This window comes from Bufo gargarizans, chromosome 2, assembly GCF_014858855.1.
Source record: "Bufo gargarizans isolate SCDJY-AF-19 chromosome 2, ASM1485885v1, whole genome shotgun sequence".
NCBI classification, from domain to species: Eukaryota; Metazoa; Chordata; class Amphibia; order Anura; family Bufonidae; genus Bufo; species Bufo gargarizans.
The window spans coordinates 480,187,235-480,201,210 of NC_058081.1; positions in this window are offsets into that span (position 1 = coordinate 480,187,235).

Sequence of the window (13,976 nt, forward strand, 5' to 3'; positions counted from 1 at the left end):
GGCCCCTGCAGGGTTGGAGGGAATGATGATGCACTTTCAACAGTAGATCGGTTCTTTACTAAAACTTAAGTTCAGGTACATCACTTTCAGTTCTCAGCATGCATGGACTGGCAAATGTTACACAAGATGCAATTTCCACAGTTTTTACAGGGTACATGGCTACAAATGTAGTCAAGAAGTCAAAACATTTTTTTTAAACAAATGTTCCTTTCACTTCACTAGCTGACATTAGCACAAGCATCCAGAATAGGCGTACAACCACAGAGCAGAACCCAACATGATAATTAGCCCTGCAGCTTTTGTACAGGTTGCCGTTCTTGCAGTTAAAGTTACTACAGGATTCCACTGCATGATGTTGTATGATGGGCATATAAACGGATTCTGCCTGTTTTGTTTGTCCAAGGCCAGAAGTCTTTCTTACACTTCTGGACAATGTAGCTGTATGAGCCAGCGTATCCCCACAGGGCTTCTACTCTACTTTTTGGACTTTCTCTCTTACCTTGTTCTGGCTGGCACCTATTTCTGAGCTGGCTTTACTCTTAGCTCACTGTCTGACCTAATCACTTCCCTATCTAGACTCTGACTCTAGATTTTTCTGACCCCTCCATCCAATAGGGAGAGGAAACAGCCCCATCTAGTGGTGGATGAAGATATGGTCTATTAACACCATGGGCATAAAAGTACAAATGCATTTCTCATATAGATAATAGGCTGTGTAGGCTTCCTGCCATTTCCTTTTAAGGGCCTCTGAACTCTCCATTCACAGTGAATGACATCAGCTGATAACTGGCCCATTCTCAGAAGCTCCCCTCCAAGTCCCAGGGTACCCCAGTGAACATTTTCATGACACATCCATGGTTCAGAAGGTATTTTAAACTATAGGATGCCACAGCCCTTAGATTAATAGCAATGGAACGTGGCGCAGACATAGTGGAGTGCGTCTTGACTTAGGGGGAAGACCGCAGGCTAGGAAAGGGTTACTGGAGGAAGTGTGTTGGGGGTGAGGTTCAGGTCAATGGGGAGGAGTAGCAATTTCGCGGGCAGTATATAGGTTGGGGGTGGAGTTTGTGAGGCAGTTGGCAGTGTTAGCTAGAGTGTTTAGGGCCAGGATGTCGTCGCTGGAGGAGTTGTTGGAAGCGGTCCGGGCTGCGGTTTCAGGTGCATGGAGCTGAGCGCTTGAAGCAGACCATACAGGCTGCGTTGATCCCCCCTTCTACGGCGGCCTTGCCGGCGCATCCGCACAGGTCCAGGAGGTTGGTTCCCCCAGAGCGCCGGAACCGATGCCGAGGGTACGTCGTCGCATTAGTAGCCCCCCTACGGCCCCTCCGCTGCGGTCTGCGGTGTCGGTGCCCGGTCCGGCGCCCAGACGCAGCGGGAGGAGTGTGTCGGCGTGAAGCAGGTATGCGGCTGAAGGGCGGGATGCTGCGGGCCCTGTCTTCCAGGCGGCGCGAGGACGGGAGCGCGGTCAGGCGGGTGTCTCTGCACAGGTGCGGCGTGGTGCGGAGCGCTCCCTGGCGGCCTTACCGGTTGAGAGGAGGAGCAGCGCGGTCGGGCGGTCCGGTAGCCTGGGCCTTGCATCGGTCGGGTGGAGAGGTCTTCTGCGCCGCGGCCGGCGGCTTCCGGTCGGCGGCCTTCCTGCGCTGGGATGGGGGAGCAAGGAGGAACTGATAGGAGCGTGGATGCGTCGCGCCCCCTGGCGGTGGGGCGGCGACATGGCAGCATCGCAGGGACTGTGGCTGTTGCTCCGTCTCCTGGTGTCTTGGCGCTTGATGCGGCTCGCAGCCCTCCGGCTGTGGGGCCCGGGATTGTGATGGGTGGCAGTGGTGACATTATGCGGCCTGGTGATGAGGCCTGTGCTGCAGTCTATTTAGCGGAGGACGGTCAACTGCAGTTGCAGGGTGACGGAGGGATGTCGCCGTTGGAAGAAGGAGAAGTCGGCCCAAGGGAAGAATTGGCGGCAGGCGCTGTGGACTTTCCTCTGGAGGACGACGCCGTGCCGTGTGGGATGGACGCACTACTGAGGACACCTGGAAGGAGTTCTGCGGCTGCCGGTGACGCGATCCGGGGACGGCCAGGTGAGAGATCGACGGGTCAGAACATTGTTGGGGGGGGGTGGGGTTGCTGCTTCTCATGCTGCGGGGGGTTCTGATGTTTTGGTGCGTGATGTGTTGTCAGGCATGTTATCGTTGCTATCAAGGCTGGATACGGGATCTGCTGTGTCCCCGGTGCCGGTTTGGGCTCCGGCGCAGGCGGGGTCATCGGGACAGGGGCCTGTGCGGGGTTTCATGGGGGCGGTCGCGGATGGTGGGGCGGCTGGTGCCCAGGGGTCTGGGGCGGTTGCGGGCGTTCGGGGTGACATGGGTGATGGCGTGCGGTTGGCGGATGCAGCGAAAGGGGAGATTTATGTGTGTTTTGAGGGGCCGCTGGGGGCTCACTTGAAGCAAGAGGTGAAGGATAAGATATGGAAGGATGAATACGTGGAAATTTTTTCGTTGCTTCCGTTAGAGAAATTTAATTTGGATAGGGGTAAGCCAGATGAGAGTAAAAAGGAGGAGGAAGAGAGGAGGCGGTACAGGCTTATCCCGCGTACCTTTCAAAATTGGCTTCAAGCCTTTGCTATTCTGGCTAGCGTTGTTGGGGAAAAGGCGCCTGAGCACTGCTCTGCGCTCTTTTGCTATATGGATGCTATTGGTGAGGCGCATCGGACGTATGGGGGTGTTGCGTGGCTACGGTATGACGAGCAGTTCCGGCAGCGGAAGGCGGTCAGGCCCAGCATTCGTTGGGACCATAAGGACATTGGTCTGTGGATGCGATTGATGGCGGCACCTAGGATGGGCCCTCAGCCCTTTCGTGGAGCGGCCGGGGGCGCCTCGGCCTCGGAGTAGCATGGGGCAATAGGAAGGGATGTTGCTGGCAGTACAACGAAGGGCATTGCAGGTTCTTGTCTGATTGCCGGTACAAGCACGAGTGCTCCGGTTGCGGCGGCTCCCATAGCTTGTCGCGGTGTTTCAAGCGCGGCAAGGGTAAGGGACCCGAGGTTGTGCAGAAGAGGGGTGACGCCGGTGAGGGTGGAAGAGATGGAGCCCTATTTAAGGATGTATCCAGATAGGGCGGTGGCGCAGTTGTTGTTGGCGGGGTTTACGAAGGGTTTTGTTATTCCGTGCGGTTTGGTTGGGCCGCAACGGGCGCTCCGGAATTTGTCATCTGCGCTGCGCCATCCGGCGGTTGTGGGAGATAAGATTGCAAGGGAGGTCTCCGCCGGTAGGGTGGTGGGTCCTTTTTCTGTGTGTCCGTTGCCGGATTTGTGGGTTTCTCCTTTGGGCTTAGTCCCTAAGAAGGAGCCTAATAAGTTTCGGCTTATCCATCACTTGTCCTATCCGTTAGGAGGGTCGGTGAATGATGGTATAGCGGACGAGTTGTGTTCTGTTTCGTACACGTCTTTTGATGAGGCAGTACGGTGGGTCCGGCGTTTTGGGCAGGGGGCCCTGCTTGCGAAAACGGACATTGAGGCCGCTTTTCGTTTGTTACCTATTCATCCCGATAGCGTGCATTTACTTGGTTTTCAGTGGGAGGGCAGTTATTACGTTGATTGTTGTTTGCCGATGGGTTGTGCGATTTCGTGTTCATTGTTTGAAGCGTTCAGTTCTTTTTTGGAGTGGGTGGTGAAGCAGGAGGCGGGGTGGAGTTCGGTTTTGCACTACCTGGATGATTTTTTGTTTTTGGGTCCGGCTGGGTCCAGAGTGTGCGCTGTGTTGTTGCATACGATGGAAAGAGTTGCGGCGCGCTTCGGTATCCCGCTGGCGGCGGATAAGACGGAAGGACCTTCCACGGTTATAAAGTTTTTGGGTATCGAGATTGACAGCGTGGCTATGGAATGTCGTTTGCCTGATAACAAGGTGTCGGATCTGTTGGATGAGGTTGTGTTTTTGCGGAAGGCGAAGAAGGTTCAGCTTAAGCGGGTTCAATCGGTTTTGGGTAAACTGAACTTCGCGTGTCGCATCCTGCCGATGGGGCGGGTTTTTTGTCGTCGTTTGGCGCTTGCGACTGCGGGGGTTACCGCCCCTTTTTATTATTTGCGTTTGCCGGCGGCAGTGAAGGATGATTTGGCGGTGTGGGAGACGTTTCTGTCGGAGTACAATGGGCGGTCTATGTGGATGGAGGCAGGGGTTAGTAATGTGGATTTGGAATTATTCTCTGATGCATCGGGTTCGTGTGGATATGGTGTTTTTTGTAAGGGACAATGGAGTGCGGGGGCGTGGCCGGTTGAATGGAGGCAGGCGGGTTTTCTTACTAACTTGGCGTTGTTGGAGCTGTTTCCTATTGTTCTGGCTACTGAGTTGTGGGGGGACTGGCTTAGGAACCGGCGTGTTCGTTTCTACTGTGACAATATGGGTGTGGTGCAGGCGATTAATAGCCAGACGGCGAACTCGCCTCCGGTGTTGAATTTACTGCGGCATCTTGTATTGCGGGGTTTGCAGTTGAATGCATGTTTTGTTGCGGTTCATGTTCCTGGAGTGGATAACTCACTCGCCGATTCCCTTTCTCGTTTTCAGTGGGATCGTTTCCGCGGTTTGGCGCCGGGTGCCGAGTTACAGGGGTTGCCTTGCCCCCAGTGGCTCTGGAGCGTGGCCTTGGGGTGTCGGCAGGCTTGATTAGGCAGTCTCTTAGTAGAGGTACGTGGTCGGCTTACTTATCAGTGTGGGCGTTGTGGGAGGAGTTGGTCGAGCAGGTAGGTTGTGGTAGTTCAGTGGAGGATTTTCGAACGTTATTAGTTTTTTGGGTGGGTCAGTCTTATGCTGCGGGTTTGTCATTCTCGGTTGCATCTAAGAGGGTGGCGGCTGTTGCCTTCTGGTTGCGCTTGCGGGGAATGGCGGATGTGTCAAAATGTTTTATGGTGCGGCAGGCTTTGAAGGGTTACCGTCGTGGCGCGTTGCGGAAGGATAGTCGTAGACCGGTTTCGTTTGGCGTGTTCCAGATGCTCTGGAAGGTGGCTGAGTCTGTTTGTGTGTCGGCGTATGAAGTGTGTTTGTTTAGGGCGGCTTTTGCGTTGGCCTTTTTCGGGGCTTTTCGTATATCGGAATTGGTTGCAGCTAGTCGCATGGGGGGTGGTGGTTTGTTGTGGGAGGATGTTTGGGTTGTGGACGGTGCTTTGAGATGTCTGCTCCGCAAGTCTAAGACTGATCAGGACGGTAAGGGTGTGGTTTTGTGGCTTAGGCCGTTGTTGGGGTCAGTTTTTTGTCCCGTGCGTTGTGTGTCGGAGTTTTTGGAGCTGCGTCCTGGCGGTTCAGGTGTGTTGCTGGTTCATAGGGATGGTTCACGGTTGTCGCGTTTCCAATTTGTGGCTGTCTTCAGGAAATGTTTGTCTGCCGCGGGTCTTCCTGCTGCGGATTTTGCGTCTCATTCATTCAGGATTGGGGCCGCGACTGAGGCTTCTAGGTGGGGCTTGGGGGAGGAGGTTATAAAGCGTATCGGGCGCTGGGAGTCCGGTTGTTTTCGGTCATATGTCAGGCCTCATCTGTTGTAGTGTGGCAGGAGAGAGTTTGTTTGTGTCTGTTCTTTCTTGATTTAGAGTTTGCGGTGCTATTTTGACTATGTTTGTTTCTTTTGCAGGGGCGGTGCCTTGCTTGGCATGGATTTTCGGGCATTCGTATGTCTATTGGGGGGCCTTGCGAGCTGATGTGCGGCGGAACGGGCGTCAATTGGGTTTTCCGATGGAGGATTTGCTGGTCAGGTGGATTGGTTTGAGGGGGCTTCTCTGGGGGCGCGTTTTGCCCGAGATCCATACCAACGTGCTGTTAGATTGTCCGCCTGATATCTTAGTTCTCCATGCGGGGGGAAATGATTTGGGGGTTTGGCGGTCCCGTGATGTGATACGGGATATTAAGTTGGACGTTTTGCGTTTGATGTCGGATTTTCCGGATTTGCTGGTGGTGTGGTCAGAGGTTGTTGCGAGGAGCAGTTGGCGGTTTGCCAGGTCGGTAGAGCGGCTCAATAAGGCGCGGGCCAAGTTGAACAAGGAGGTGGGACGTTTTGTTCGCAGACAGGGTGGTCTGGTGGTTCGACACAGGGAATTGGAGGCTGCTTCGCCTCAATTCTTGAGATCCGATGGTGTGCATCTTAACGATGTAGGGATTGATATGTGGGCGTTGGGCATTCAGGAGGGTCTGGAGACGGCCCTGAGGGTGTGGCGGGACGCCCACAGGTGAGGTGTCATCGGTGGTCGTCTGATTGATATGGGATCCTGGGGAAGCAATACAATGGTTTAAGAGATGCAGGACATGTTGGAGCCTGTATCTCATGTGGATGGTGATTGCCGAGGATGGGGCTCCTGTTTGGGCTAAAAGGCCTACAGGAGGAGATACATGGATACTTCAAGGATTTGGTGCCCTTGGGTCGGTGAGTGCGGCCAAGGGTAACCTTGAAGTATAAGGAGAGATGTTTAAGGAAGATACCGCTTGTTTGGGTTGCCCTCCAGGATCCTTGTTACGGTACAGTGGCTCATAAGGTTGAAGTATGTGTTAAAATGCTTGTTAGTATTATTGTTATTATTATTATTGTGTGTGTATAATAAAGTTGGCCGTAATGGTCATTTTACCAAACCAAGAAGGTTTCAGTGTGGTTATTGGATTGGAGGGGGTTTGGTAAGGCTAGCCGGAGGATAATTCTTCCATCCTAGTAAGTCATTGATTTTATGGTGTGTGGGGATCAGCTCAAACAGTGACTTCAGGTGTCATTTAAACAATAGTCTTTTATTTTGTTCAAACACAGCTTTAACAAATGCTCGCTTACTTCAGCAGGTAAACACAAAGAAACACAGTTCATATGAAATGGTCTAACTCACAGTCCTCTGTAGTTCCAGAGTTCCACCACCTGCTGGAGAGGGGGAAAAAGATTAGGCCACGGCAGGATTATCCACAGCAACACACCACACAGCTTTACTTCCAGTCTGTTACACTTCCAGACTAGGAACCACACCCCCAGCTCTCCTGGGATTCCTGGCTTAAATAGACCAGCCAACACCTGGCCTGGATACGTGGGAGTAGTCATCCCACCCTGCTCTTTGACTACTCCAATGAAACCCGGCCCAGATCAGCTGCAGCTATCAGCTAAACTACCTCTAGCAACTGTCAGTAACCTAGGGTTATTGACAAAACATTACCGGTTCATTTCACTGAGGCCAGGCACCTCGGTGACACGTATCTATCATCTATTATGGCACCTTGTGCCTTCTCACAGGTGTTTTTTCAAATTTTTCACATTCATTTGGTCCCCCTAGCTTTTGCAAATAATCTGTAGTCAGCTGTTGACAGCCCACACATTTCAAGGAATAAGATTGTAGGTCCTTTCAGTGATCTTTCTTCCTCCATCTATCATTCTGGGTGTGTTTCCAAGAAAAATAAGAACCTGTGAAGTTCCTACCCTAACACAAAGCATGAGGCTACTGATTCTTATGTCTTCTTTGATAGGACAGTAAAGTTTGCACATACAGTACATGTGGCCCAGGGGCTTTATTAGCAAAGTCAGATATAGAATTCACATTTCAGTTATTACCTGTTCACCAAGACTGATACTATTTGCTTGAATGTGTACTGATTGGCTTCTTTTACTATGGCATATTCTTGCTAATGGGCTGCTCCATATCCTGTCATTTCTTTGAGATGTTCAAGTCTTTTCTACAGTAGATGATTTCATATGAGACTGGTTGATTGGCAGTCCTACAGACAATTTCCTGTTTTCTGGTCTGGCAAGAAGTGATTATTGCTATTTTCTGATGGGCACTTTTGGATTCATGATACAATGTTTTGGGATTCCTTTTTAGAGGGGCAAAACATGGGTCCTATTACTTCATTGTCCTTCTGGATTTTCATATGTTTTATGATAAGCTTACATGGTTGACAAATATGGGTGAAGATTTATGTTCAATTTGTATGGGGATCCTGCAGCAAATGTAATACTTACTTAGCCTGTTACTTTTTGCCTGCCAAGCTAGGTGTAATGTAGGTAGGTAGGGCTGGACACGAACAGTGAGCCCTAACTATAACCCCACTCGCTTTCCCTGCCTACTTGCATATCAAGCTCTAAGTAGCAACTGGTTGATGTTCTCTACTCTACTAAGGTGTGAGACAAACAACAACAGGGAACAAAAACAAGACAAAGAGACAGAGTAGTACTGAAATAGGTCAGTACTAAATCAAGAGACAGAGAGTAGTCAAATAGGCAAGCTGATATCAGAACCAGACAGGAAACTCAGTACCAATACGTTAGAAGAAGAGTGGTCAAAAGGACAAGCCGAGGTCAAAACACTATTAATCCAAAATACGCAACCAGGAACACCGGTAGTGAGTCAGAGAATATCACTGGACCTGGTATAAGGCCAGGAAGGGGTTTAAATAGGGCAGAACCTGATAGGTTATGACTCGGCACACCATTAGAACACTAGCACATAGAATTAGAGCAGCTCAGTGCTAATCTCCTCCAGCACACACTTGCTGTGGGGATAAAGAGCATAGTCCTGCTAAGGACAATGTCACATCACCAGGGGGCATGACTTAGCAGCGTGTCTTTCTTGCGCAGTCGCTCCAAAGCTGGAGATATCGCTGCTGGAGCCTGGACAGGTAAGTTTGTAACACTATGTACTTAAGCCTAGCCTTTTCCTGTTGTTTGTACTTGGCTATTTGGGGGTGAAGGGGGTTAAAGTTCCAGGTAAAAGGATTTGCAGTTGGTTTTGTGTTCTACTTAGCTCTACTAATTGGTTAGCCTTCTAAATTTTACCTTGGGGTTCTCTACAGTGGCAATTTCCTTTTGTGTTCGGATTTTTATTAACTGATTTTTTTAGAATGGACATAGAGTATATCTTTCCAAGATGGACTGATTTGGTAGGGTATGTGGGTCATGTTACAATCTGAAACTGGGTCTGCCTGCCTGGTTTCTTCCAAGCTCTTGTTGTAGGCCAGTACTTCCTTGTATATGTGGATATTTCCCCCTCACCAGGTAGCAGGAGTTCATCCTAAAGTGTATGGTATACATGAATTCTGCATAAGAGATTCTAGAGCGTGACTCTGAAAGGCAGAGGTATTAAAGTTTTTGCACACTTGGGTTCTCAATGCTACACTGATGGTGTTTGCCCTGATTTGATTAACCTATTTGTTTTTCATTTTAGGAGACCATCAGCCAAGTAGTAGGTCATTCCTACAAAGGGCAGAGGGTCGCTTTGCAGGGTAGAAGCCTTGTATTCCAACCAGATGATGTCAGTTGTAGAGGGAAGGTTGCAAGTCCTAATAGAGACTGTTTCAATAAATAGGGCCATTTCAGTGCCAATGATTTTAGTTTTGCATGTGCATAGGTGAACTCTTGTACCTAATGAAGACCAATTTAGATAGATTTGGTAGTGTTTTTTTTCATAGATCACACTAGTTTGGTTAGAGATAATCCTGAGAGTAGCTTTGTGGGGGGCTAGAGGTTTCATTAGAACACAGGATGTGGAATTGTGCCACAGACAGCCAGAAGGCAATAATAGTTGCCTGATGCATAATAACTGGGTTCATGTCAATTTTTCTATCTGGTCTGCAGGATGGGATAACTCAGGAAAAACAAAATACAAAAAACTTAAGTGTAGCTAATCACATATGTCGGTCATGCAAAAATCAAAGTATTATCACAGAAAGCAAAAGCCAATTAAAACATAACTTTTAATATATATTATATAAGAAGAGCCCAATTAGGGCTATCAATGTATATTCCAACGTGGCACTGCTATACCGATAATCAATGATAAACGTGGCATCAGGGGCAAATAAGGGCTATATAGCAGGAAATCTGACCCTGTCGGATCCCTAGATATTGGCTCAGCCCAGAGGCACACCCTGATGGTGGATGTCCTCTGTCCTCGTAATTACAATGAAACAGGCCTTGTTTCTCCTTGGTGCAGGGCAGAATGCTTGATACATGCTCTCTTTGTGATGGTTTATTATAAAATTATGGCTTTATCCATCAGGTATCTTACTTACGGGTTACTGGATATAGATGTTCAATCCCACGGGGACATGGTTATGTTCAGATCAATAAATACTGTGAATAACCCCCATTCATAAAAGTTAATACTGATGTCTGTGCATTCATTTCAGCCAAGGAGTGTGGGCCTCTGGATATTTAGGAGGATTGAGAGGATGCTGTTTGCTGCAGTCACAATGGGAGCTGTGTAAATCTGTGTGCACTCAGCTTAACCTGGGAGCTGCAGCTAGCCCTTAACTACTGTTAATATACAGATTTATGATACTTTAAGAAGGTATATTCCCATAATACAATCTTCTAATTTATCAATCTGTAGGAGCAAGGTATTTTTTTTCATACACTGCATGTGTCTGAGTAGCAATCATAACTGGTAGGTGACAGCATGGGAACTTATTACAGAGGCTTTCCAGTGAGTAATTTCAAAATGAAACAAGTCAGAATAGTTGAAAATAATAAGGATTAATTAGTTACTTACGATTCCTTCTGCTGCCAATCTGATGCTAATACGATTACTGCTACTCTCAACTTCCTGTCCCAGCTCAGCACGAAACACCAGGAAGGGTCCACTCAGCCAATGACTGATTGAAGTGGGTCATGTGTTAGGCCAGTGATTGGCTGAGTGAACCTTTATTGGCATTTCCAATATATCAAGCTAAGACAGAAAGTGGAGATTAGCTGTAACTGGATCAGAGTTGTAAAGGGATTGGTGGTGGATTGGTAGAGTTCAGTAATCCAACTTTCTTATATTTTTAGCCTATTCTGACCTGTTTTAAAAATATGGTGGCCAAACTACATCATCATTGGTGCTTTTGTGATGTTTATATACAGCAGGACCTTTGGGTCATATGTAGGGATGAGCGAACCCGAACTGTATAGTTCAGGGTTCGTACCGAATTTTGGGGTGTTCGTGACACAGACCCGAACCTGGACATTTTCGTAAAAGTCCGGGTTCGGGTTCGGTGTTCGTCGCTTTCTTGGCGCTTTTTGAAAGGCTGCAAAGCCGCCAATCAACAAGCGTCATACTACTTGCCCCAAGAGGCCGTCACAGCCATGCCTACTATTGGCATGGCTGTGATTGGCCAGTGCAGCATGTGACCCAGCCTCTATTTAAGCTGGAGTCACGTAGCGCCGCCCGTCACTCTGCTCTGATCAGTATAGGGAGAGGTTGCAGCTGCGACGTTAGGGCGAGTTTAGGCAGTGAATAACTCCTCCAAAAGACTTCATTCAGAGATCGATCTGCAGCTCTGGATGATTAAACTGCTGCTATTGAATTGCTCACTGTTTTTAGGCTGCCCAGAGCATTTTTCAGTCACTTTTTTCTGGGGTGATCAGCGGCCGTCTTGTGGTGCGCCAGCACAAGCTGCCAACAAGTGCATTTAACCCTCAGTAGTGTGGTTATTTTTTGGCTAAATCCTACATCAGGGTCAAGCTGTCACACCAAGTGCATTTAACCATCAATAGTCTGGTTATTTTTTGGCCATATACTACATCAGGGGCAAGCTGAGCCTGTCACCAAGTGCATTTAACCCTCAATAGTGCGGTTGTTTTTTGGCTAAATCCTACATCAGGGTCAAGCTGTCTCACCAAGTGCATTTAACCATCAATAGTCTGGTTATTTTTTGGCCATATACTACATTAGGGGCAAGCTGAGCCTGTCACCAAGTGCATTTAACCCTCAATAGTGTGGTTGGTCAAGCTGTCATACCAAGTGCATTTAACCATCAATAGTGTGGTTATTTTTTGGCCATATCCCAGTCTAATTCTGTCCGTAAACGTATACCTGTCACCCAGCGCCTAAATAATAGGCCTCAAATTTGTAGTCAGCTAAATCTGTGGTTATTGCTGTGGCTGGGCGAGTTATTTAGTGTCCGTCAAAGCACAGTTTTTGTTCTGGGTTGAAATACAATTCCCAATTTAGCAATTCTCTAAATTAGTGGTTTCTGCTGTATCAGGCCTACTTTAAATGTATCCCTAAAATGGAATCTTAGATTCAAGGTGCTGATAGGGTAATTCTCAATAACTTCACACACACGCTACTGTGCATATCCCAGTCTAATTCTGTCCGTAAACGTATACCTGTCACCCAGCGCCTAAATAATAGGCCTCAAATTTGTAGTCAGCTAAATCTGTGGTTATTGCTGTGGCTGGGCGAGTTATTTAGTGTCCGTCAAAGCACAGTTTTTGTTCTGGGTTGAAATACAATTCCCAATTTAGCAATTCTCTAAATTAGTGGTTTCTGCTGTATCAGGCCTACTTTAAATTTATCCCTAAAAGGGTATATTAGATTCAAGGTGCAGATAGGGTCATTCTCAATAACTTCACACACACGCTACTGTGCATATCCCAGTCTAATTCTGTCTGTAAACGTATACCTGTCAACCAGCGCCTAAATAATAGGCCTCAAATTTATAGTCATCCAAATCTGTCGTTATTGCTGTAGCTGGTCAAGTTATTTAGTGTCCGTCAAAGCACAGTTTTTGTTCTGGGTTGAAATACAATTCCCAATTTAGCAATTCTCTAAATTAGTGGTTTCTGCTATATCAGACCTCCTTTAAATCTATCCCTAAAAGGGTATATAAGATTCAAGGTGCACATAGGGTCATTCAGAATAACTTCACACACACGCTACTGTGCATTTCCAAGTCTAATTCTGTCACTAAATCCATACCGGTCACCCAGCGCCTAAATACTAGGCCTCAAATTTATATCCCGCTAAATCTCTCGTTACCGCTGTCCTGTTGTGGCTGGGAAAGTTATTTAGTGTCCGTCAAAGCACATTTCTTGTTCTGGGTTGAAATACAATTCCCAATTTAGCAATTTCATAATTTAGTGGTTCCTGTTATATCAGAGCTATTTGAAATCTATCCCTAAAAGGGTATATAATATTCAAGGTGCACATAGGGTCATTCTCAATAACTTCACACACACGCTACTGTGCATATCCCAGTCTAATTCTGTCTGTAAACGTATACCTGTCACTCAGCGCCTAAATAATAGGCCTCAAATTTATAGTCAGCTAAATCTGTGGTTACTGCTGTGCCTGTATTAGTGTAATACGGTACCTAAATAGATAGCCAGATAGTGTTAGGTGTCTTTAAAAAAAGGCCTAAATTTGATTTAAATTCATTGGGCCAAATAATATTTTTGTTGTTGTGGTGAACGATAACAATGAGGAAAACATCTAGTAAAGGACGCAGACGCGGACATGGTCGTGGTGGTGTTAGTGGACCCTCTGGAGCTGGGAGAGGACGTGGCCGTTCTTCCACAGCCACACGTCCTAGTGTACCAACTACCTCAGGTCCCAGTAGCCGCCATAATTTACAGCGATATTTGGTGGGGCCCAATGCCGTTCTAAGGATGGTAAGGCCTGAGCAGGTACAGGCATTAGTCAATTGGGTGGCCGACAGTGGATCCAGCACGTTCACATTATCTCCCACCCAGTCTTCTGCAGAAAGCGCACAGATGGCGCCTGAAAACCAAGCCCATCAGTCTGTCACATCACCCCCATGCATACCAGGGAAACTGTCTGAGCTGCAAGTTATGCAGCAGTCTCTTATGCTGTTTGAAGACTCCGCTGGCAGGGTTTCCCAAGGGCATCCACCCTGCCCTTCCCCAGCGGTGAAAGACATAGAATGCACTGACGCACAACCACTTATGTTTCCTGATGATGAGGACATGGGAATACCACCGCAGCATGTCTCTGATGATGACGAAACACAGGTGCCAACTGCTGCATCTTTCTGCAGTGTGCAGACTGAACAGGAGGTCAGGGATCAAGACTGGGTGGAAGACGATGCAGGGGACGATGAGGTCCTAGACCCCACATGGAATGAAGGTCGTGCCACTGACTTTCACAGTTTGGAGGAAGAGGCAGTGGTGAGACCGAGACAACAGCGTAGCAAAAGAGGGAGCAGTGGGCAAAAGCAGAACACCCGCCGCCAAGAGACTCCGCCTGCTACTGACCG